A 24,194-nucleotide genomic window follows, 5' to 3' on the forward strand; every position below is an offset into this window, starting at 1 on the left:
TCACCTACTCTGTGTCTCACAAAGACGCTATGGTTGGAAACAAAAATCTCATCAGACCAAAGGACAGATTTCCACCGGTCTAATGCTTGTGATTCTTGGCCCAAAGTCTCATCTTCTTATTGGTGTCCTTCAGTAGTGGTTTCTCTGCAGCAATTTGACCATGAAGGCCTGATTCTGTTACTGGAACTCTGTGAAGCATTTATATGGTCTCCAGTTTGTGGTGCAGTCAACTCTAATGAACTTATCCTCTGCAGCAAAGGTAACTCTGGGTCTTTCTTTCCTGTGGCGGTCCTCATGAGAGCCAGTTTCATCATAGCACTTGATGGTTTTTGCAACTGCACTTGAAGAAACTTTCTAAGTTCTTGACATTTTCTGCATTGACTAACCTTCATGTCTTAAAGTAATGATGGACTGTCGTCTCTCTTAGATTATTTGAGCTACCTCGTAGGGGGTGTTATACAACTGATTGGCTCAAACGCATTAAGAAGGAAAAAAATTCCACAAATTAACTTTTAACAAGATGGCATAGCAGTCTTTGTCCTGTCGTGTCCCTTGTATACATCTTTTTACATCTTTTCTCTTCGCATATCCTTTAAAAATATTATCCTAAACCTCAACTTCTAAATACTCTCCTGCAACCCGCCTCACCCAATGTGGCATGGATCTGCTTTTTTCTAAAGTGTTTCTATTTACTTCAGCTCTGGAATCCCTCAACTGAAGCTAGCCAGCTAACTACCTACCAGCTATCAGTTAGAAAACCGTTGCTAGCGGTCATCAGCTAAGCTTTAGCTCGGAAAGCTCTTGCCAGTTTGAACAACGTCACTCAAACCAGAGTATAACGGACCTAATTCTCTCCAAATCCGCAGATTCCTAACGCAAACTCTGAACATTTTCATCTGGATCTTGGCAACTAGCTAACCGCAATCCCGGGTGACCACTCCTGGCTAGCGTTTCCATCCCAGAGCAAGCACCAATTAGCCTGAAGCTAGCCCGGCCAGGGCTCCTGTACTACAACCGAAGCCCAATGCTGGGCTACAATATCCGGACCCCTTCTACTGCCGGTATGGGGCACGGAACCCCGCGGATCCTCTACGACTGGAATACCAACATATCTGTCCAAGGATTCCAACAGGCCCCTCAGGCGCGACGCCCGCTGAAGGCCCATTCTGCTAACCGCGGCCTACTAGCTACCTAGAGCTACTTGGAACCCTACTACTTCTACGACTGGTCTATCGACGTCACCGCATGAAGAGGCAAAAACAGACTTACCCCCATCGCGACGTCCCCCAAAGGCTAACTTGCTAGCCCCGGTCTACTAACTGCTAGCTTGCCTGCCCCGGTCTGCTAACTGCTAGCCCCTGTTAACTGCTTGCTTGCTAACCCGGTCTGCTAACTGCTGGATTGCCAGTCCCGGGCTGCTAACTGCTAGCTTGTTTAGCCCCGGCCTACTAACTGTTAGCGTGTTAGCATCAGACTGCTAACTGTCTGAATCGCCGTGTTCCCAGTCAGCCCAACCACTCACTGGACCCATATGTTCACTTGGCTACGCATGCCTCTCTCTAATATCAATATGCCTCGTCCATTACTGTCCTAGTTAGTGATTACTGTCTTATTTCACTGTAGAGCCTCTAGTCCTGCTCAATATGCCTCAACCATGTTGTCCCACCTCCTACATATGCGATGACAACACCTGGTGTAAACGTCTCTAGAGACTATATCTCTCTCTCATCAATACTCAATGCATAGGTTTACCTGCAATGTATTCACATCCTACCTTACCTTTGTCTGTACACTATGCCTTGAATCTATGCTATCATGCCCAGAAACCTGCTCCTTTTACTCTCTGTTCCGAACGTGCTAGGCCAGTTCGTATAGCATTTAGCCGTACCCTTATTCTACTTCTCCACTGTTCCTCTGGCGGTGTAGAGGTTAATCCAGGTCCTGCAGTGCCTAGCTCCACTCCCACTCCCCAGGTGCTCTCATTTGTTGACTTCTGTAACCATAAAAGCCTTGGTTTCATGCATGTTAACATTAGAAGCCTACTCCCTAAGTTTGTTTTACTCACTGCTTTAGCACACTCTGCCAACCCGGATGTCTTAGCCGTGTCTGAATCCTGGCTTAGGAAAACCACCAAAAACCCTGAAACCTCCATCGCTAACTATAACATTTTCCGCCAAGATAGAACTGCCTAAGGGGGCGGTGTTGCAATCTACTACACAGATAGCCTGCAGAGTTCTGTATTACTATCCAAGTCTGTACCCAAACAATTCGAGCTTCTACTTCTAAAAATGCACCTTTCCAGAAACAATTCTCTCACTGTTGCCGGTTGCTAGAGACCTCCCTCTGCCCCCAGCTGTGCCCTCGATACCATATGTGAATTGATTGCCCCCCATCTATCTTCTGCGCTCGTGCTACTAGGTGACCTAAACTGGGACATGCTTAACGCCCCGGCCATCCTACAATCTAAGCGTGATGCCCTCAATTTCACACAAATTATCAAGGCTAGCTTTTTCAAACAGAAATTTGCATCCTGTAGTACTAACTCAAAAAAGCTCTGGGACACTGTAAAGTCCATGGAGAACAAGAGCACCTCCTCCCAGCTGCCCACTGCACTGAGGCTAGGAAACCACCGATAAATCCACTATAATTGAGAATTTCAATAAGCATTTCTCTACGGCTGGCCATGCTTTCCACCTGGCTACCCCTACCCCGGTCAACTGCTCGGCACCCTCCACAGCAACCCGCCAAAGCCACCACCATTTCTCCTTTACCCAAATCCAGATAGCTCAGTACAGGTGCATCAAAGCTGGGACCGAGAGACTGAAAAACAGCTTCTATCTCAAGGCCATCAGACTGTTAAACAGCCACCACTAACATTGAGTGGCTGCTGCCAACACACTGACTCAACTCCAGCCACTTTAATAATGGGAATTGATGGGAAATTATGTAAAATATATCACTAGCCACTTTAAACAATGCTACCTAATATAATGTTTACATACCCTACATTATTCATCTCATATGTATACGTATATACTGTACTCTATATCATCTACTGAATCTTTATGTAATACATGTATCACTAGCCACTTTAACTATGCCACTTTGTTTACATACTCATCTCATATGTATATACTGCACTCAATACCATCTCCTGTATCTTGCCTATGCCGCTCTGTACCATCACTCATTCATATATCTTTATGTACATATTCTTTATCCCCTTACACTAAGGTAGTAGTTTTGGAATTGTTAGCTAGATTACTTGTTGGTTATTACTGCATTGTCGGAACTAGAAGCACAAGCATTTCGCTACACTCGCATTAACATCTGCTAACCATGTGTATGTGACAAATAAAATTTGATTTGATTTGACATTCATCTTCTGCACATCTACCATTCCAGTGTTTAATTGCTATATTGTAATTACTTCGCCACCATGGCCTATTTATTGCCTTAACTCCCTTATCTCATTTGCACTCACTGTATATAGACTTTTTGTTTTCTTTTGTTCTACTGTATTATTGACTATGTTTTGTTTATTCCATGTTTAACTCTGTGTTGTATGTGTCGAATGGCTATGCTTTATCTTGGCCAGGTCGCAGTTGCAAATTAGAACTTGTTCTCAACTAGCCTACCTGGTTAAATAAAGGTGAAATAAATTAAAAAGGCACACCTATTAATTAAAATGCATTCCAGGTGACTACCTCATCAAGCTGGTTGAGATAATGCAAAGAGTGTGCAAAGCTGTCATCAAGGCAAAGGGTGGTTACGTTGAAGAATCTGAAATATAAAATATATTTTGATTTGTTTAACACTTTTTTGGTTACTACATGATTCCTTTCCTGACAAAATGGTGCCGGAAAAAATGACAGCAGTTTTACAGACGCCCAACCAATTGTGCTATTGTATATAGTCTGTCTACTGTATATTTCTTTACCTACCTATTGTTCACCTAATACCTTTTTTGCATTATTGGTTAGAGCCTGTAAGTAAGCATTTCACCTGTTGTATTCGGCGCACGTGACAAATAAACTTAGATTTGATTCCATATGTGTTATTTCATAGTTTTGATGTCTTCACTATTATTCTACAATGTAGAAAAAGGTTAAAATGAGTATGATGAAAAAACCATTGAAAAACCATTGAATGAGTAGGTGTCCAAACTTTTGACTGGTACTTTACATACACACACACGTACACACACTGCAAGCTACATCCAATATGCCAATATGCACACACATACACAAACACACACACACACATACACTGCAAGCTTGGGAGAAAAAACACTGTAATTTGACGGAAATATAATCAGCTGGAAATCAAAGCTAACATATGCACTTCCTCGTTGTGAGAGTGATTGCCGCACACTGTTATTAAAAAGAGAAAGAAATGCAAGTGATACTCAACATCTCAAGTTAGTCATCAGATTTGATGAGAGCAGGTTAAGTATGATGAGAATTAAGAAAACATTTATGGGCAGACGCTCAACGATTCCAACAGGCATCACTAATACATTTTACAGGTAAGACACACTTTACTATATTACCCATTAGATATTAGGCTTATTACTCAGGCTAACAGTCACCCCTACCCTTAAAACATTACTCAGATGTTTCAGATGCACAAAAGCTGTGATGAGGCTGTCAGTGTCTAAGGAGGAAGAGGAGAGTAGTTAAAACTTTGTCAGCGTTATTTAGACCTGCCGTCTCCTAGGTCTCTACAGAAACAACTATTCCACAAAGAGAGAAAAGAGAGAATCACATCTTTGGAGTGTGGTGGTGGGGGGGGGGTCTGCAATTACCTCTAGAGAACCCCCTATATGAGAGAATTAACTCATCAGAGTGGATGAGAGAAAGAGAGAGAGCGATGGGGGGAGTAGGAAGGTTTGTGGTAGTCATTTCTTGCTGTGGTCTTCAGTTTGCAAGTCTCCAAACTAAAGTACTGCATTGCACCGCTGCTCTGAATGTCTCACCAGCAGCAACATCAGACTAGTCTAATTCTGAATCCAAATCTCCTACACACCAAGAGAGGAGAATAGCAGGAGGAAGAGCAGAGGATGGCAGGAGGAAGAGAGAAGGAAGAGAAGAGGATGGCAGGAGGAAGAGAGAAGGAAGAGAATAGGATGGCAGGAGGAAAAGAGAAGGAAGAGAGGAGGATGGCAGGAGGAAAAGAGAAGGAATAGAGGAGGATGGCAGGGGGAAGAGAGAAGGAAGAGAGGATGGCAGGGGAGGGGGAAGAGAAGAGGGTGACCAATCCGAACAGGATTGCAAAATTACATCTATATACTGTACATAGGCCTACACAGTGTATATTCTCAAATACTCTGAGCATGCGTTTCAGGACAGAAAATCTGCCCTTAACACAACACACACACAGACAAATTCACACACACATCCTCTGTGTGAAAGGTGTTACATGTAAATCCTTGGTGTCAATTAAACCACTGACAGATATAGGCTACTGAATGCATGACTCATATAGCACATGTGCACTGTTGTAAATACAGTATATAATTCATGGTTACAAAACCAAATACTCACATACTACTGGTTGCTGTTGAGAGTAAACTTTGATTATATAAAACTCACGTTACTCTCATCAAAACATTTACACAACAGGAAAAGTAAACTACAGTAAACGTCCATTGATGGTTCTCAGGCGAGGGGGATTAGAATCTGGATTTGTGGATTCAGTTGTTACTACATCAAGGAGCACACTTGTATTTGCAGATGCAGTCCCATGAACTGATTGAACCAGACAAACTGCTGTGCACACAACAATGGTGAAATATAGCGAAATATGTGTATTTTTAGATTTTTTTCTATTTAACCTTTATTTAACCAGGTAGGCCAGTTAAATAAACTACGACCTGGCCAAGATTTTTAAAAAGCAGTGCGACAAAAACAACAACAGAGTTACACATGGGATAAAGAAACATACAGTCAAAAACACAATAGAAAAATATGTATACAGTGTGTGCAAATGAAGTAAGGAGGTAAGGCAATAAATAGGCCGTTGTGGCGAAGTAATTACAATTTAACAATTAACACTGGAGTGATAGATGTGCAGAAGAGGATGTGCAAGTAGAAATACTGGTGTGCAAGAGGAGAAAAAACAAAAACAAATATGGGGATGAGGTAGGTAGTTGGTTGGATGGGCTATTTACAGATGGGCTGTGTACAGCTGCAGCGATCGGTTAGCTGCTCTGACAGCTGACACTTAAAGTTAGTGAGGGAGATATAAGTCTGCAACTTCAGTGATTTTTGCAATTCGTTCCAGTCATTGGCAGCAGAGAACTGGAAGAAAAGGCATCCAAAGGAGGTGTTGGCTTTGGGGGATGACCAGTGAAATACACCTGCTGGAGAGCGTGCTACGGGTGGGTGTTGCTATGGTGACAAGTGAGCTGAGATAAGGTGGAGCTTAACATAACAAAGACTTATACATGACCTGGAGTTAGTGTGTTTGGCGACGAATATGTAGCAAGGACCAGCCAACGAGAGCATACAGGTCACAGTGGTGGGTAGTATATGTGGCTTTGGTGACAAAACGGATGGCACTGTGATAGACTGCATCCAATTTGCTGAGTAGAGTGTTGGAGGCATTTTGTAAATTACATCACCGAAGTCAAGGATCGGTAGGATAATCAGTTTTACGAGGTTATGTTTGGCAGCATGAGTGAAGGAGGCTTTGTTGCGAAATAGGAAGCCGATTCTAGATTTAATTTTGGATTGGAGATGCTTAATATGAGTCTGGAAGGACAGTTTACAGTCTAGCCAGACACCTTATTATTTATAGCTGTCCACATAGTTGTCCACACATTTAAGTCAGAGTAGTGATGCTAGTCGGGAGGCCAGGTGCAGGCAGCGATTGGTTGAAGAGCATGTATTTTGTTTTACTAGCATTTAAGAGCAGTTGGAGGCCACGGAAGGAGTGTTGTATGGCATTGAAGCTCGTTTGGAGGTTTGTTAACACAGTGTCCAAAGAAGGACCAGATGTATACAGAATGGTGTCGTCTGCGTAGAGGTGGATCAAAGAATCACCTGCAGCAAGAGCAACATCATTGATGTATGCAGAGAAAAGAGTCGGCCCGAGAATTGAACCCTGTGGCACCCACATAGAGACTGCCAGAGGTCCGGACAACAGGCCCTCCGATTTGACACACTGAACTCTGTCTGGGAAGTAGTTAATGAACCAGGCAAGGCAGTCATTAGAGAAACCAAGGCTGTTGAGACTACCGATAAGAATACGGTGATTGACAGAGTCGAAAGCCTTGGCCAGGTTGATGAAGACGGCTGCACAGTATTGTCTTTTATCGATGGCGGTTATGATATCGTTTAGGACCGTGAGCGTGGCTGAGGTGCACCCGTGACCAGCTCGGAAACAAGACTGCATAGCGGAGAAGGTATTCGAAATGGTCGGTGATCTGTTTGTTAACTTGGCTTTCGAAGACTTTAGAATGGAAGGGGAGGATGGATATAGGTCTGTAACAGTTTGGGTCTAGAGTGTCTCCCCCTTTGAAGAGGGGGATGACCGAGGCCGCTTTCCAATCTTTAGGAATCTAAAAAATCAAATCAAATCAAATTTATTTGTCACATACACATGGTTAGCAGATGTTAATGCGAGTGTAGCGAAATGCTTGTGCTTCTAGTTCCCGACAATGCAGTAATAACCAACAAGTAATCTAACCGAACAATTCCAAAACTACTACCTTATACACACAAGTGTAAAGGGATAAAGAATATGTACATAAAGATATATGAATGAGTGATGGTACAGAACGGCATAGGCAAGATGCAGTAGATGGTATCAAGTACAGTATATACATATGAGATGAGTAATGTAGGGTATGTAAACAAAGTGGCATAGTTTAAAGTGGCTAGTGATACATGTATTACATAAAGATGCAGTAGATAATAAAGAGTACAGTATATACATATACATATGAGATGAGTAATGTAGGGTATGTAAACATTATATTAAGTAGCATTGTTTTAAGTGGCTAGTGATATATTTTACATAAATTTCCATCAATTCCCATTATTAAAGTGGCTGGAGTTGAGTCAGTGTGTTGGCAGCAGCCACTCAATGTTAGTGGTGGCTGTTTAACAGTCTGATGGCCTTGAGATAGAAGCTGATTTTCAGTCTCTCGGTCCCTCCTTTGATGCACCTGTACTGACCTCGCCTTCTGGATGATAGCGGTGTGAACAGGCAGTGGCTCGGGTGGTTGTTGTCCTTGATGATCTTTATGGCCTTCCTGTGACATCGGGTGGTGTAGGTGTCCTGGAGGGCAGGTAGTTTGCCCCTGGTGATGCGTTGTGCAGACCTCACTACCCTCTGGAGAGCCTTACGGTTGTGGGCGGAGCAGTTGCCGTACCAGGCGGTGATACAGCCCGACAGGATGCTCTCGATTGTGCATCTGTAGAAGTTTGTGAGTGCTTTTGGTGACATGCCGAATTTCTTCAGCCTCCTGAGGTTGAAGAGGCGCTGCTGCGCCTTCTTCACGATGCTGTCTGTGTGGGTGGACCAATTCAGTTTGTCTGTGATGTGTACGCTGAGGAACTTAAAACTTACTACCCTCTACTACCCACTAATCTTAGACGATACAAAAGAGAGGTTGAACAGACTAGTATAGGGGTTGCAACAATGGCGGCGGATAATTTTAGGAAGAGAGGGTCCAGATTGTCTAGCCCAGCTGATTTGTAGGGATCCAGATTTTGCAGCTCTTTCAGAACATCAGCTGTCTGGATTTGGGTGAAGGAAAAGCGGGGAGGGGTTGGGCCAGTTGCTGCGGGGGGTGCAGAGCTGTTGTCCGAGGTTGGGGTAGCCAGGTGGAAAGCATGGCCAGCCGTAGAGAAATGCTTTTGAAATTCTCGATTATTGTGGATTTATCGGTGGTGACAGTGTTTCCTAGCCTCAGTGCAGTGGGCAGCTGGGAGGAGATGCTCTTATTCTCCATGGACTTTACAGTGTCCCAAAACTTTTTGGAATTAGTGCTGAAGAATGCAAATTTCTGTTTGAAAAAGCTAGCCTTTGCTTTCCTAACTGACTGTGTATATTGTTTCCTGACTTCCCTGAAAAGTTGCATATCGCGGGGACTATTTGATGTTAGTGCAGTACGCCACAGGATGTTCTTGTGCTGGTCAAGGGCAGTCAAATCTGGAGTGAACCAAGGGGTATATCTGTTCTTAGTTAAAAAAAAATTGAAAGGTGCATGCTTATTTAAGATGGTGAGGAAAACACTTTGAAAGGACAACCAGGCGTCCCCTACTGACGGGATGAGGTCAATACCCTTCCAGGACTCCCGAGCCAGGTCGATTAGGAAGGCCTGCTCACTGAAGTATTTTAGGGACCGTTTGACAGTGATAAGGGGTGGTCGATGAGGCAGTGATCGCCTAGATCCTGGTTGAAAATAACAGAGGTGTATTTAGAGGGCAAGTAGGTCAGGATGATATCTATGAGGGTGCCCATATTTACAGATTTAAGGTTGTACCTGTTAGGTTCCTTGATCATTTTTGTGAGATTGAGGGCATCTATCTTAGATTGTAGGATGGCCAAGGTGTTAATCATATACCAGTTTAGGTCACCTAACAGTACGAACTCTGAAGATAGATGGGGGGCAAACAATTCACATATGGTGTCCAGGGCACAGCTAGGAGCTGAAGGGGTCTATACCAAACGCAACAGTGAGAGACTTATTTCTAGAGAAAAGAAAAGTAGAAGCTCAAACTGTGTGGGCATAGATCTGGATAGTATGGCAGAACTCTGCAGGCTATATCTGCAGTAGATTGCAACTCCACCCCCTTTAGCAGTTTTATTTTGACGGAAAACGTTGTAGTTGAGGATGGAAATTTAAATTTTTTTGGTGGCCTTCCTAAGCCAGGATTCAGACAGATAGAGGACATCAGGGTTGGCGGAGTGTGCTAAAGCAGTGAATAAAGCAAACTTAGGGAGGAGGCTTCTGATGTTAACATGCATGAACCCAAGGCTTTTACGGTTACAGAGGTCAACAAATAAGAGCGCCTGGGGACTCACAGGGCCTGGGTTAACCTCTATATCACCAGAGAAAGAGGAGGAGTAGGATGAGGGTTACAGATAAAGGCTATAAGAACTAGTCGTCTAGTGCATTGGGAACAGAGAATAAAAGATGAAGATTTCTGGGCGTGGTAGGATAGATTCAGGGCATAATGTACAGGCAAGGGTATGTCAGGGTGCAAGTACAGTGGAGGTAAACCTAGGCATTGAGTGACGATGAGAGAGGTTGCATCTCTGGAGGTACCAGTTAAGCTAGTTGAGGTCTCCGCATTTGTGGGGGGTGTGACAAAGGAGCCATCTTAGGACTGTTGAGAGGGACTAGGGGCTTCACAGTAAAATAAAAGAAAGAGAGGTACCCTAAACAACAGTATACAAGGCATTTTGACATTAGAGAGAGGCATAAAGCAATCACAGGTGTTGATTGGGAGTGTAACGCTTTTCGTCCTCCTCGTCTGAGGAGGAGTAGGAGAGATCGGACGAATGCGCAGCGTGGTACGTATCCATAATTTATTTTAATGAGAATGAATACAAAAAGAACAAGAGAATCAAAAAGAAAACCGAAACAGTCCCGAATGGTGCAAACACTGAAACAGAAAATATTCACCCACAAAACACAGGTGGGAAAAGGCTACCTAAGTATTATTCTCAATCAGAGACAACGAACGACACCTGCCTCTGATTGAGAACCATACCAGGCCAAACACATAAACACAACCTAGAAAAACGAACATAGACTGCCCACCCTAACTCACGCCCTGACCATACTAACACAAAGACAAAATAAAGGAACTAAGGTCAGAACGTGACAGGGAGAGCTAAGACAACAAGGGGTAAGACAACAACAGGTAAACAGCTAAAACAACAACAACGGGTAAATGGCAATGAATGGGCAGAGGGTTAGTTGACTATACATAGGGCCTGAGTTCGAGGCTGGGGCCGACAGATAAACTAAATTAAGTACCGTGTTAATGAACGCCGTGTGCATGCAAGGCGAATTAACTTTGATGATGAACAGAACAGACATGACTCCAACCTAAAATGGTTCTTTGGCTGTCCCCATACTGTAGGAAAACTCTACCTGGAACCTACTTGGAACCAAAAAGGCAGAGAGAGATAAGAGCGAGAGATGGGAACAAGTAAAGGGAGCAAAAGAAGGGAGCGAGTGCTCTCTCGCTATTGTACGAGTCATGTGCCCGTACCACAGTTGCGCGTGGCAGAGATGCCAGAGCATTAGGTAACAGAGAGGATTATTCAGATGAGCATCGGAAGTGATTTGCATTGCTAATGAACGCAGTATTTAAAGCAGAATAACATGCCCTTTAAATAACATCTGCTGAGAGGAGAAATCCCACAACACCTCCTCTCTCCTCTCTCTCTCTGTCGCTCTCTCTTTCTCTCTCCTTCCCCCATCCTCTGTCTCTCTTCTCTCTGTTAAAATAGTTATAATGCAGGAGGGGGAGTGTAGCTCAGTAGCGGAACATGAAGGAGGCAGTGATCAATCCACGTCTAACATCGCACTGAATTAACGTTGGCTTCTCGTCTCCCCTCAGACGCAGAGAAATGTGTAATCAGCATTTAATAGATGGTTTTGCAAAGAGGTGAGAAACATGCTTCACATTAGAGGTCGACTGATTAATCGGAATGGCCGATTAATTCGGGCCGATTTCAAGTTTTCATAACAATCGGAAGTCGGTATTTTTGGACACCGATTTGGCCGATATTTTTAAATGTTTTATACACCTTAATTTAATCTTTATTTAACTAGGCAAGTCAGTTAAGAACACAATCTTATTTTCAATGACGGCCTAGGAACGGTGGGCTAACTGCCTTGTTCAGGGGCAGAACGACAGATTTTTACCTTGTCAGCTCGGGGATTCAATCTTGCAACCTTACAGTTAACTAGTCCAACGCTCTAACCACCTGCCTCTCATTGCACTCCACGAGGAGCCTGCCTGTTAAGCGAATGCAGTAAGCCAAGGTAAGTTGCTAGCTAGCATTAAACTTATCTTATAAAAAACAATCAATCAATCAATCATAAACACTAGTTATAACTACACATGGTTGATGATATTACTAGTTTATCTAGCGTGTCCTGCGTTGCATATAATCGATGCGGTGCATATTCGCGAAAAAGGACTGTCCTTGCTCCAATGTGTACCTAACCATAAACATCAATGCCTTTCTTAAAATCAATACACAGAAGTATATATTTTTAAACCTGCATATTTCAAAATCCAGGTTAGCAGGCAATATTAACCAGGTGAAATTGTGTCACTTCTCTTGCGTTCATTGCACGCAGTCAGGGTATATGCAACAGTTTGGGCCGCCTAATTTGCCAGAATGTTACGTAATTATGACATAACATTGAAGGTTGTGAAATGTAACAGGAATATTTAGACTTATGGATGCCACCCGAAGGATAAAATACGGAACAGTTCCGTATTTCACTGAAAGAATAAACGTCTTGTTTTCAAAATGATAGTTTCCGGATTCGACCATATTAATAACCTACGGCTCGTATTTCTGTGTGTTATTATGTTATAATTAAGTCTATGATTTGATAGAGCAGTCTGACTGAGCGATGGTAGGCACCAGCAGGCTCGTAAGCATTCATTCAAACAGCACTTTTGTGCGTTTTGCCAGCAGCTCTTCGTTGTGCTTCAAGCATTGCACTGTTTATGACTTCAAGCCTATTAACTCCCGAGATTAGGCTGGTGTAACCGATGTGAAATGGCTAGCTAGTTAGCGGGGTGCGCGCTAATAGCGTTTCAAACGTCACTCGCTCTGAAACTTGGAGTAGTTATTCCCCTTGCTCTGCATGGGTAACGATGCTTCGAGGATGGCTGTTGTCGATGTGTTCCTGGTTCGAGCCCAGGTAGGGGTGAGGAGAGGGACGGAAGCTATACTGTTACACTGGCAATACTAAAGTGCCTATAAGAACATCCAATAGTCAAAGTTATATGAAATACAAGTGGTATAGAGAAAATTAGCCCTATAATTCCTATAATAACTACAACCTAAAACTTCTTACCTGGGAATATTGAAGACTCATGTTAAAAGAACCACCAGCTTTCATATGTTCTCATGTTCTGAGCAAGGAACTTAAACGTTAGCTTTCTTACATGGCACATATTGCACTTTTACTTTCTTCTCCAACACTTTGTTTTCGTCATTATTTAAACCAAATTGAACATGTTTCATTGTTTATTTGAGGCTAAATTGATTTTATTTATGTATTATATTAAGTTAAAATAAGTGTTCATTCAGTATTGTTTTAATTGCCATTATTACAAATACATTTTAAAAATCATCCGATTAATCAGTATCTGCTTTTTTTGGTCCTCCAATAATCGGTAACGGCGTTGAAAAATCATAATCGGTCGACCTCTACTTCACATGTTTGATTAATTCATCCACATGGCCTAGTGTAGACTACACTCTGAACTGAGGTTTTGTGACATCAATAAGCACTTCAAAATAACTTGATTGTAATCATTTGGAAGTCAACACTGAATGACTTTCAGGTCACAATAGGAAACAGAACACTAGAAAAAAGTACATTTCACAGCAAGGACTATAGTAATAACTATGTAATTACAATATCATTATTATGTAATTGAAACACAGTTAACACCCTAGTAAAGATACTGTTGGAATACAAGCACTCTCTTCTCAATATAGCTCAGGCAATTGGAAGCTCTCGCAACCATTTATATGCAGATGATACAGTCTTATATTCAGCTAGCTCCTCCCCAGATTTTGTGTTAAACGCCAACAACAAAGTTTTCTTAATGTTCAACAAGCTTACTCTGCCCTTAACCTTGTTCTGAACACCTCCAAAACAAAGATCATGTGGTTTGATTACTACCGCTGAGGGTTTAGAGCTTGTCACCTCATACACGTGCTATCTGAGATACATACAGCAACCCTCATCCTCCACATTCAACACCCCTTCTGACAGTCACATTATGCTAAAGGTCCCCAAACACACACATCCCTGGGTCGCTCCACTTTCAGTTCACTGCAGCTAGTTACTGGAACGAGCTGCAAAAAACACTCAAACTGAACAGTTTTATCTCCATCTCTACATTCAAAAACTCAATCATGGCCATTCTTACGGAAGCTTGTGGCTGCTTTGCGATATGTATTGTTGTCTCTACTTTTTTGCCCTTTGTGCTGTTGTCTGTGCCTAACAATGTTTGTACCATGTTTGTGCTGCTACCATGTTGTGTTGCTACCGTGTTGTTGTCATGTTGTGTTGCTACCATGCTGTGTTGCTGTCTTAGGTCGTGTGGTGTCTCTCTTGTCGTGATGTGTGTTTTGTCCTACATTTGTATTTTTAATCACAACCCCCGTCCCCGCATTAGGCCTTTTGCCTCTTGGAAGGCCATCATTGTAAATAAGAATTTGTTCTTAATTGACTTATCTATTTAAATAAAATATTAAATTAAAATAAAACATCTGAGAAAAAAATGTGGGAAAAAAAAGGCCAGAAGGTGCATTATTTGTGTTTAACACACTCTTATACTTCTATTTCCATAAATTGACACTCACGAACCAACAAACCATATATTTAATGAAGCAAAGCAAACACAGACCATGATGCAATTTTTACATAAGGTTCACTCACTGACAACATTGAAGAAATAAATCAGTATGCCAGCTCAGTTCTGCCTTCCACTGAACAAGATATCTTCCATTCATTATTGATGCTGTGTGAGGGGTGTGGGGAGGAGAGGAGGAGGGGAGTTTTCCCCTCAAGGCACAGGAGGATTCCCAGAGCCGGGACTGGCATCAAAGCCTTCTCTCTAATCTGCTCTCCTCTCTTTCTCATCCTCTCTCTCTCTCTCCCTCTCTCTTTCTCTCTTTGACTATCAATATTACATGGTTTGTCTTACTCATTTAAGTCTGTTTTTCCTTCTCGATATGATTTCATTATACTGTGATTTGCCATGTGCTATGAGGGATAAGACAATACAATATTGCGGTATCATTAGTATTTATAAAATACCTCATTAGGACGATTAATTAGCATATGTACAATCAAATATATTTTGGGAGAGTCAAATCTATAGATGTTCTATAAACAGTATGTTCAGTTACATCACATTTAGCCATGCTTCCCCTTATGAATTTATTATGTTACATGATACAGTAAGTGGCAAGGGTTTAACTTAGGAAACTATGATACAGAACAAGATATAGAAAATTGCTTTTGTCTGTGCCTTCCCTTCTGCTGACAGAAATAGGTTTGGAGATGAAGCCGTCACAGATCTAAATTCAAACATTTTGATGTTTGACATCTCATTGTCTGACATCTCCCCAGCTCTCCTCTACCATCCTCTCCCCTCATTCCCACTCCTCTGCTCCCCCTCCTCTCCTCCTCCCTTTTCTTTCTCCCCTCCTCTCCTCTCCCCTCCTCCCCTCTCCACTCTCAAAAGAGTGAGTACTCATAAAGCCGCCGGCCCAGATGGCATCCCTGGCCGTGTCCTCAAAGTGCGTGCTGACCAGCTGGCGGGCATCTTCTCTGACATCTTCAACCTGTCCCTGTCCCAGGCTGTAGTCCACACTTGCTTCAAGGAGACCACCATTGTCTCAGTGCCCAAGAAAAAAAGGTGACATGCCCAAATTAATATTGCCTCGCCGCACTCATAATTATCAGTCATAATGATGTGCTTCAAGAGGCTGGTCATGGCCCACATCCAGGCCAGCATGCCAGGCACACTGGACCCATTCCAACTTGCCTACCGCACCAACAGATCTACGGAAGATGCCATTTGTATTCACCTGGCCAAATCACATCTGGACAAGAGGAACACCTATGTGAGAGTGCTGTTCATTGACTACAGTTCAGAATTGAACACTATTGTTCCCTCCAAGCTCAACACCAAGCTCAGAGCCCTGGGTCTGGACACCAAACTCTGCAACTGCATCCTGGACTTCCTAACGGGCAGACCACAGGCTGTGAGGATTGGCAACAACACCTCTTCCACACTGACACTTAACACAGAGGCCCCACATGGGTGTGTCCACAGCCCTCTGCTGTACTCCCTGTTCATCCACGACCGTGTGGCTTTGCACGACACCAACTCCATCATCAAGTGTGCAGACAACACCACGGTTGTAGGCCTAATAACCAGTCAGCCTATAGGGAGGAGGTAAGTAAACTGGCAGCCTCTCTCTCCCTCAATGACAGCAAAACAAAGGAGTTGAATGTTGACTTCAAGAAGCAGAAGGAACATGCCCAGGTCCACATCAACGGGACTGCAGTAGAGAGAGTCAGCAGTTTGAAGTTCCTCGGTGTCCACATTACCGAGGACTTGACATGGAGCAACAACACTACCACACTTGTCCAAGGGGGCGCAACAGCATCTCTACTTCCTAAGGCGGCTGAAGAAATTTGGTATGCCACCAACGGTCCTCTCCAGATTCTACCGCTGCACCATCGAGAGTGTCCTGAACGTTTGCATCACGGCCTGGTACGGGAAATACTCTGTCCACGACCGCAAGACCCTCCAGCAGGTGGCAAAGACGGCCCACTACATCACTGGGTCCGTGCTCCCATCCATCCAGGACATCTACTGTAAACGAGCCTGAGGAAGGCACGCAGCATCATCAAGGACCCCACACACCCCAGCCACGAACTGTTCACTCCCTTACCGTTGGGCAAACGGTATCGGAGTATGAGGTCTGATAACAACAGGCTTAGATACCATTTCTATCTACGAACCATCAGACTGCTGAACACTTGAACTGGACTGACCACCTGCTCTGATTCTCAGCACTTTAGCACACAGGCCCTCACTCATGCACACACCTACCCACCCCGACATTCCCACATCCACACAAACACAAACATATACATTCATGCTACACACACACACATCACAAGTGCTGCTACCAGACTCTTATTATTATTGCTATATACTGCACAATTTAAACACTTGCCCCCCAATCCCCCATTCCCCAAAATAAATTGTGCCTTCCTGTATTACAATAAATAAATTGTGCCTTCCTGTATTATACTTATGCTAAAAAATGTATTATATTCTACTGAGCCATTTACTTTATGTTCACAATCTTATATTTTATTGTTTCTTATTGTTGCTGCATTTTTTTAGAAAGAGTCAGCAAGTAAGCATTTCATTGGACGGTGTATACCATGTGTAACTTCAAACAGATGTTTCTTCAACCCCCCACTGCCCACATCCAGACCAGGACACTAGTGTAGGTCCCCGAGCAGGCAACAAGGCAGGCATTTGCTCTGGTACAGGTCCCGGGAAAGCTCCAGTGAGCCAAGGCGGGTCTGTAGAGACAGACAGTGGGCTAATATCAAAGTGACAGCAGAGCATCAGGATGACACAATACACTACAACTCTCACGGCACAGGGAGAGGCTTTAGTGAATCATGTATTGATCTCATCAACTCACTGCTACATGCGACAACATATATTTTTCTCTGTAACGCTACTGCTACATTAGCGGAACATGGCTTTCTTTTCAATAATTTATAACAGGGTATCAGTGTTTTTTATGTTTATGGGATCTGCAAACACATATTACAGGTAAGCACACGAAAACTTGGTGTTCAAGCTGTAACTCTTGCATTGACAGTGCTAGCTTGTGTTGTGTGAAAGACAAGACATCAATTCCTTATGAGGTCCAAGTTACGTGCATACAGTTGCAGTCTGAAGTTTACATACACTTAGGTTGGAGTAATTAAAACTTGTTTTTCAACCACTCCACAAATGTCTTGTTACCAAACTATAGTAATGGCAAGTCGTTTAGGACATCTACTTTGTACCGCTCAGGAAGGAGACCTCTGTCTCCTAGAGATGAACGTACTTTGGTGCGAGAAGTGCAAATCAATCTCAGAACAACAGCAAAGGATCTTGTGAAGATGCTGGAGGAAACAGGTACTAAAGTATCTACATCCACAGTAAAAATGAGTCCTATATCGACATAACCTGAAAGGCCACTCAGCCAGCAGCATACCACCCTGCATAATACTGCTGGCTTGCTTCTGAAGCTAAGCAGGGTTGGTCCTGGTCAGCTCCTGGATGGGAGACCAGATGCTGCTGGAAGTGATGTTGGAGGGCCAGTATGAGGCACTCTTTACTCTGGCTAAATTTCCAATCTGGCCCTCAAACCATCATGGTCACCCAATAATCCCCAGTTTACAATTGGCTCATTCATTCCCTGGGTTGTTGCTGCAAATGAGAATGTGTTCTCAGTCAACTTACCTGGTAAAACAGATAACAAAATTTTTAAGGAAGAAGCCACAGCTCCAAAACTGCCATAAAAAAGCCAGACTACGGTTTGCAACTGTGCATGGGGACAAAGATCTTACTTTTTGGAGAAATGTCCTCTGGTCTGATGAACCAAAAATAAAACTGTTTTTATTATGTTTTGTTATGTTTGAAGGAAAAATGGGGATGCTTGCAAGGCGAAGAACACTATTCCAACCGTGAAGCACGGGGGTGGCAGCATCATGTTGTGGGGGTGCTTTGCTGCAGGAGGAACTGGTGCACTTCACAAAATAGATGGCTTTATAAGGATGGAAAATTATGTGGATATATTGATGCAACATCTCAAGACATCAGTCAGGAAGTTAAAGCTTGGTCGCAAATGGGTCTTCCAAATGGACAATGACCCCAAGCATACTTACAAAGTTGTGGCAAAATTGCTTAAGGACAACAAAGTCAACGTATTGGAGTGGCCATCACAAAGCCCTGACCTCAATCCTATAGAACATTTATGGGCAGAACTGAAAAAGTGTGTGCGAGCAAGGAGGCCTACAAACCTGACTCAGTTACACCAGCTCTGTCAGGAGGAATGGGACAAAATTATTGTGGGAAGCTTGTGGAAGGCTACCCAAAACATTTGACCCAAGTTAAACAATTTAAAGGCAATGCTACCAAATACTAATTGAGTGTATGTAAACTTCTGACCCACTGGGAATGTGATGAAAGAAATAAATCACTCTGCTATTATTCTTACATTTCACATTCTTAAAATAAAGTGGTGATCCTAACTGACCTAAGACAGGGAATTTTTACTAGGATTAACCTCTTTGATCTCTAGGGGCGCTATTTCATTTTTGGATAAAAAACGTTCCCGTTTTAAGCGCGATATTTTGTCACGAAAAGATGCTCGACTATGCATATTCTTGACAGTTTTTGAAAGAAAACACTCTGAAGTTTCAGAATCTGCAAAGATATTGTCTGTAAGTGCCCCAGAACTCATTCTACAGGCGAAACCAAGATGATGCGTCAACCAGGAAATGAGCAGATTTCTGAAGCTCTGTTTTCCATTGTCTCCTTATATGGCTGTGATTGCGCAAGGAATGAGCCTACACTTTCTGTCGTTCTCCCAAGGCGTTAGCAGCATTGTGACGTATTTGTAGGCATATCATTGGAAGATTGACCATAAGAGACTACATTTTCCAAGTGTCCGCCTGGTGTCCCTGCGTCGAAATTGGAGCGTAAAGCCAGGTGCAATTATTTTTCCATTTGAGAGCAAGGAGAAACCAGGCTTCCAGGAAGGATATATCATTGAAGAGATATGTGGAAAAACACCTTGAGGATTGATTCTAAACCACGTTTGCCATGTTCAGTCGATATTATGGAGTTAATTTGGAAAAAAGTTCGCGTTTTGAGGGCTGAATTTTCATTTTTTTTTTTTTTTTTTTTGGTAGCCAAATGTGATGTACAAAACGGAGCTATTTCTAATACACAAAGAATCTTTTTGGAAAAACTGAGCATCTGCTATCTAACTGAGAGTCTCCTCATTGAAAACATCAGAAGTTCTTCAAAGGTAAGTTATTTTATTTGAAGGCTTTACTTGTTTTTGTGATAGTTGCCTGCTAAATGCTAACGCTAATGCTAACGCTAAATGCTACGCTAGCTAGCTACTGTTACACAAATGATTGTTTTCCTATGGTTGAAAAGCATATTTTGAAAATCTGAGATGACAGTGTTGTTAACAAAAGGCTAAGCTTGAGAGATAGTATATTTATTTCATTTCATTTGCGATTTTCATGAATAGTTAACGTTGCGTTATGGTAATGAGCTTAGGTCTATAAATAGAATCCCGGATCCGGGTTTGGTCGTCGCAACAGGTTAAATGTCAGGAATTGTGAAAAACTGAGTTTAAATGTATTTGGCTAAAGTGTAAGTAAACTTCCGACTTCAAATGTATGTATGGACTTTAACATAAAGAGACAACAGAGAGAGACACCACAAGGTCTCCGAAGGAGAAGCAATGCATAAGCAGCAGAACAAAATGAAAATGTCAGGAGAGAGAAAGGGGAAATAGAGAGAGAGAGAGATAAAGCAAAATATAGGGAGAGCGAAAGAGAGAGACAGAGAGATAAAGAGATAGAGAGAGAAGGGGGAGAAAAAGAGAGGGAAGAGAAAAAGAGAGGGAAGAGAAAAAGAGAGGGGAGAGAAAAAGAAAGGGGAGAGAGAAAGAGAGAAAGAGAGGGAGAGAGAAAGAGAGGGAGAGAGAAAGAGAGGGGAGAGAGGGGGAGAGAGAAAGAGAGGGGAGAGAGAAAGAGAGAAAGAGAGGGGAGAGAGAAATAGAGGGGAGAGAGAGAGGGGAGAGAGAAAAAGAGAGGGGAGAGAGAAAGCGAGAAAGAGAGGGAATAGAAGAGAGGGGAGAGAGAAAGAGAGAGAGAGAGACAGACAGACGGACAGACAGACGAAAGAGAGCTATAGAGGGTGAGGCAGCAGCGAAGACATGTATTGTAGTAGAGTATAATCAATATATCTTATTATTCATATATTTGAGATACATTGAGGATATGGAGTAGATACTGAAATTAAGAATCTATACATTTGACATTTTTCTTCCCTTAAATGTTTTTATATACTCAATATCAGAAAAATGCACTCACTGCTAATGTTTAAAATGCAATGTTAATTTATTTGAATAATGTAAATAGTGAAGATGTATGTGCATATTACATAGCTCTGATTTAGGCACAAGGCTACACGTCAAAGTACTGAGTAAAAAAAGCTGTCAATCATTGTATTGCTGATACAATTAATAACATTATAAATGTAAGGGAGGACGCCAGGCTATTGCATCTCCAAGGTTTACTCCATTGATATATTTCTTCATCTCACTAATATTACATGGCTCAAGTCTTAATCATTATCCCCAATATACAACATCTTCATTACCAACCAGCCAAGGTTTGCAAGCTGCTTCGCTCACAGAACTAATTTGGATGATACCACACATCATGAATTCTTATAAGAATTCCAAGAAGGAGCTCCTAGAATGGGATTTCACATAATTCTTTAAGCCCGAAGTTCTGAACCTTTCTTCTGTTGTACTCCACAGAACACAATGCTATGAGAACACTGCAGTTGAGAAAGATATCCTAATGTTGTAGCTTGTTAATTAGCAGATTCCTAAGTCAATCAGAGAGCATTAACATAGTGCAGAGCATGTGCAGTGCAGTCGCTTCAGTAGAAGAAACATCAAAGGGGTTCAGCATCAGGCATGAAAGGCATTGGAAATTAGCTTGGAAAAGAAGAGCAGCTAGCGCCAAGCCATGCCTAGCCTGTAGGAGGAAGAGAGGAAGAAAGTAGGGAGGGAAGAGACTGCCTGGTTGGCTGATACAGGTACTGCTGCCTCAAATGAAGTTGTTACCCAGCAGGCAGGCAGGGTATTAGAGGGAAGGTGGGGGAAAGAGAGAGAGCTAGAGAGAGGGAGAGAGATAGAGAGGGTAGGAGAGAGGGAGAAATAGAGAGAGAGGGGGGTGCTTGAATTGCAAAGATGCCTTTACATCTTTCCCAATTGTGTCAGTTCAGAGATCTCACGTTTTGATTATGCAGCACGTTTTTCTATTTCTGTGTTCCTACCACTGTTGCGCCCTCTATACAGGCAAAGTATGCACAATGATTATAAACACATGGATAAATGCTAATCTTTCATCTGTCTAACATCCATTTATCCATGTCTTATTACTTAATATGGGTGTGGCATAAACATCTAACAATCTTCTCAGATCAAATAATGAGCCCTATGTGAAGCACTTGGCCTGCTTATCTGCAATAGAGATTTCCAAAGCTCAGGAATCATATAAAAGGCAAGGCAGTGAAGCTGTCAGCCAGGCATTCGATGTTATTACATGGTATTACTACCATTACTCTTTCACTTATCACTGTATACAATTGGCCACTGCTGAGGGACTGGAAGACACATCATCATCATCATCAAAACAAACTGTAGCAAAACAAAATTACCATACTGCAGACAACACTAAGCAACTGCATGTGCTGTCAATAGCAACAGAAATGAGGCTTGCCTACTCCGACTGAAGCGAGGCATAGGCTATTTGCCATTTGTTCATCTTAGATAGATCTAAAATATTCGCTTATTCCAGACTCAGCAACTATCGAAGTCAGACATCATCACGTGTATCAAAGAAAGCCTTCCCACGAGGGCATACTGTTAAGTTACCTACTTCAGTTTACCTTCTCCTTCACCGTGTGTGGACGGACTGGACAGGCTGAGCACCCACCAACACATCTCCATGACGGGCATATTTACTGTAGACATCATCATCTTCATGATCTTCACGCTGTTAAACCGTTTGACCTCAGTAAATAAGTTCAGAGAATTGTTTCATTCTCAGCGAAATACATTTTGCTGTGGTATAGCCTATGCAACCAATAGGCCTATGTCCACAAATGCAATTTATGGTAGAAACATACAGTAGCCTATAGAACGGTGACAGGCACAATTGAGTATTTTGACATCGTTTTAAATAACTTACCCGCAGCCCTCCGCCACAGCGGTCATCCTCGTATTGTTTATTCTCCGGTTACTATGCTGTTTTTTGTCAGTTGGAGTTGTTCACCTCCGGGCTCACCTTTGCCTGACACCAGGACCCTTCCCGCGTTTCAGCTAGAGTCTAGAGCGCTAGGTGTCTCGTGCCTAGGATTTCTGGCGCCTACGGACCTATAGCTTCTCGCGCGGGTTGTGGCTGACGCTGCGATCGAGACAGCACTAAGAGTCAGAGAAAAACATGGGCAGGTGCTCAAGGTTGTCTCGAGTCAGCCTGCTAGTGACAGACAGTTGATGATTAAAGCGCGTGTTCCGTTGACACGGTTACGACATAAATATTTAGGAGGCGCAGGTGTTTGTGTAGATGACTGTAGTTCGCCGGCTCCTCGCCTCTGCCGGATGCCTTGCAAGTCAAACGCTGTAAAATAATGTAACGCATCTATTAAAAATTGGTTAGGCTATTGAAAATCTTCATACTGTATGAAATGGCAGTTAGCCTACATAGAAAAAATGTTATATCTAGAACATGAAATGGTCCCACCTGTCTTATGGGGACAGCCGAAGAACCATTTTAGAACAATATGTTTTAAGAATGTACAACATGTTCTAAACACCTTTGACAGATAGTCTAGCCAACACAATATCAAGTCAAAGGAGTCATCACATTATACAACTTTTTCAGAAACGAACAACCTTTCATCTTTCTGTCAAGACTGCCATTTTGAGATGCCCAGACTGATTTCATTCCTCTCAGTATGCAAATGTTAGAAGATTAAATACTGATCAAATGCTCAAATATTTAAAACTCTGTCCCTCCCTGTCTAACCAGTAGGCTATAAGTCAGTGACATAATTACAGAACCAACACACTTCTTCCTTGCAACAAGCCATTGTTCCCAAGATAATTAGGAAGTATACTATTCTCAACTACCACAGAGCAGGGCAGCAAATTGAGATATATTATGCTCAGTTTGGGTAAATCCTGCAGCAGAGTGGAGAAACCTGGGAATTGTGCTCAGTAACAACAGCACATGCCCTCCAGAGGAGCTTATGGTGTTATTATATAGTGCAGGTGAAAGATTGGAGCGTGTGCCATTGTCTTGTCAATGTTGCCCCTCTCTTCCCCTCTCCCCCTCTCTCTCCTCCCACACCCTCTCCCTAACCTGCTTCATTCAGTGGAAAAATATGATGTTATCTGCTGCACCGGGGCTGAGTGTGCATTCTTCTTCTTCACAGAGATATTGTCTCTCCACTCCTCTGCAGACAGGCAGAGAAAAGAGAGTGATGGAGGGAGAGGGAGAAAAGAGGAGAGCGATAGAGAGAGGAAGAAGAGCGATGAAGGGAGAGAGAGAGAGG

The sequence above is a fragment of the Oncorhynchus clarkii genome, chromosome 32 (genome assembly GCF_045791955.1).
Source record: "Oncorhynchus clarkii lewisi isolate Uvic-CL-2024 chromosome 32, UVic_Ocla_1.0, whole genome shotgun sequence".
NCBI lineage: Eukaryota > Metazoa > Chordata > Actinopteri > Salmoniformes > Salmonidae > Oncorhynchus > Oncorhynchus clarkii.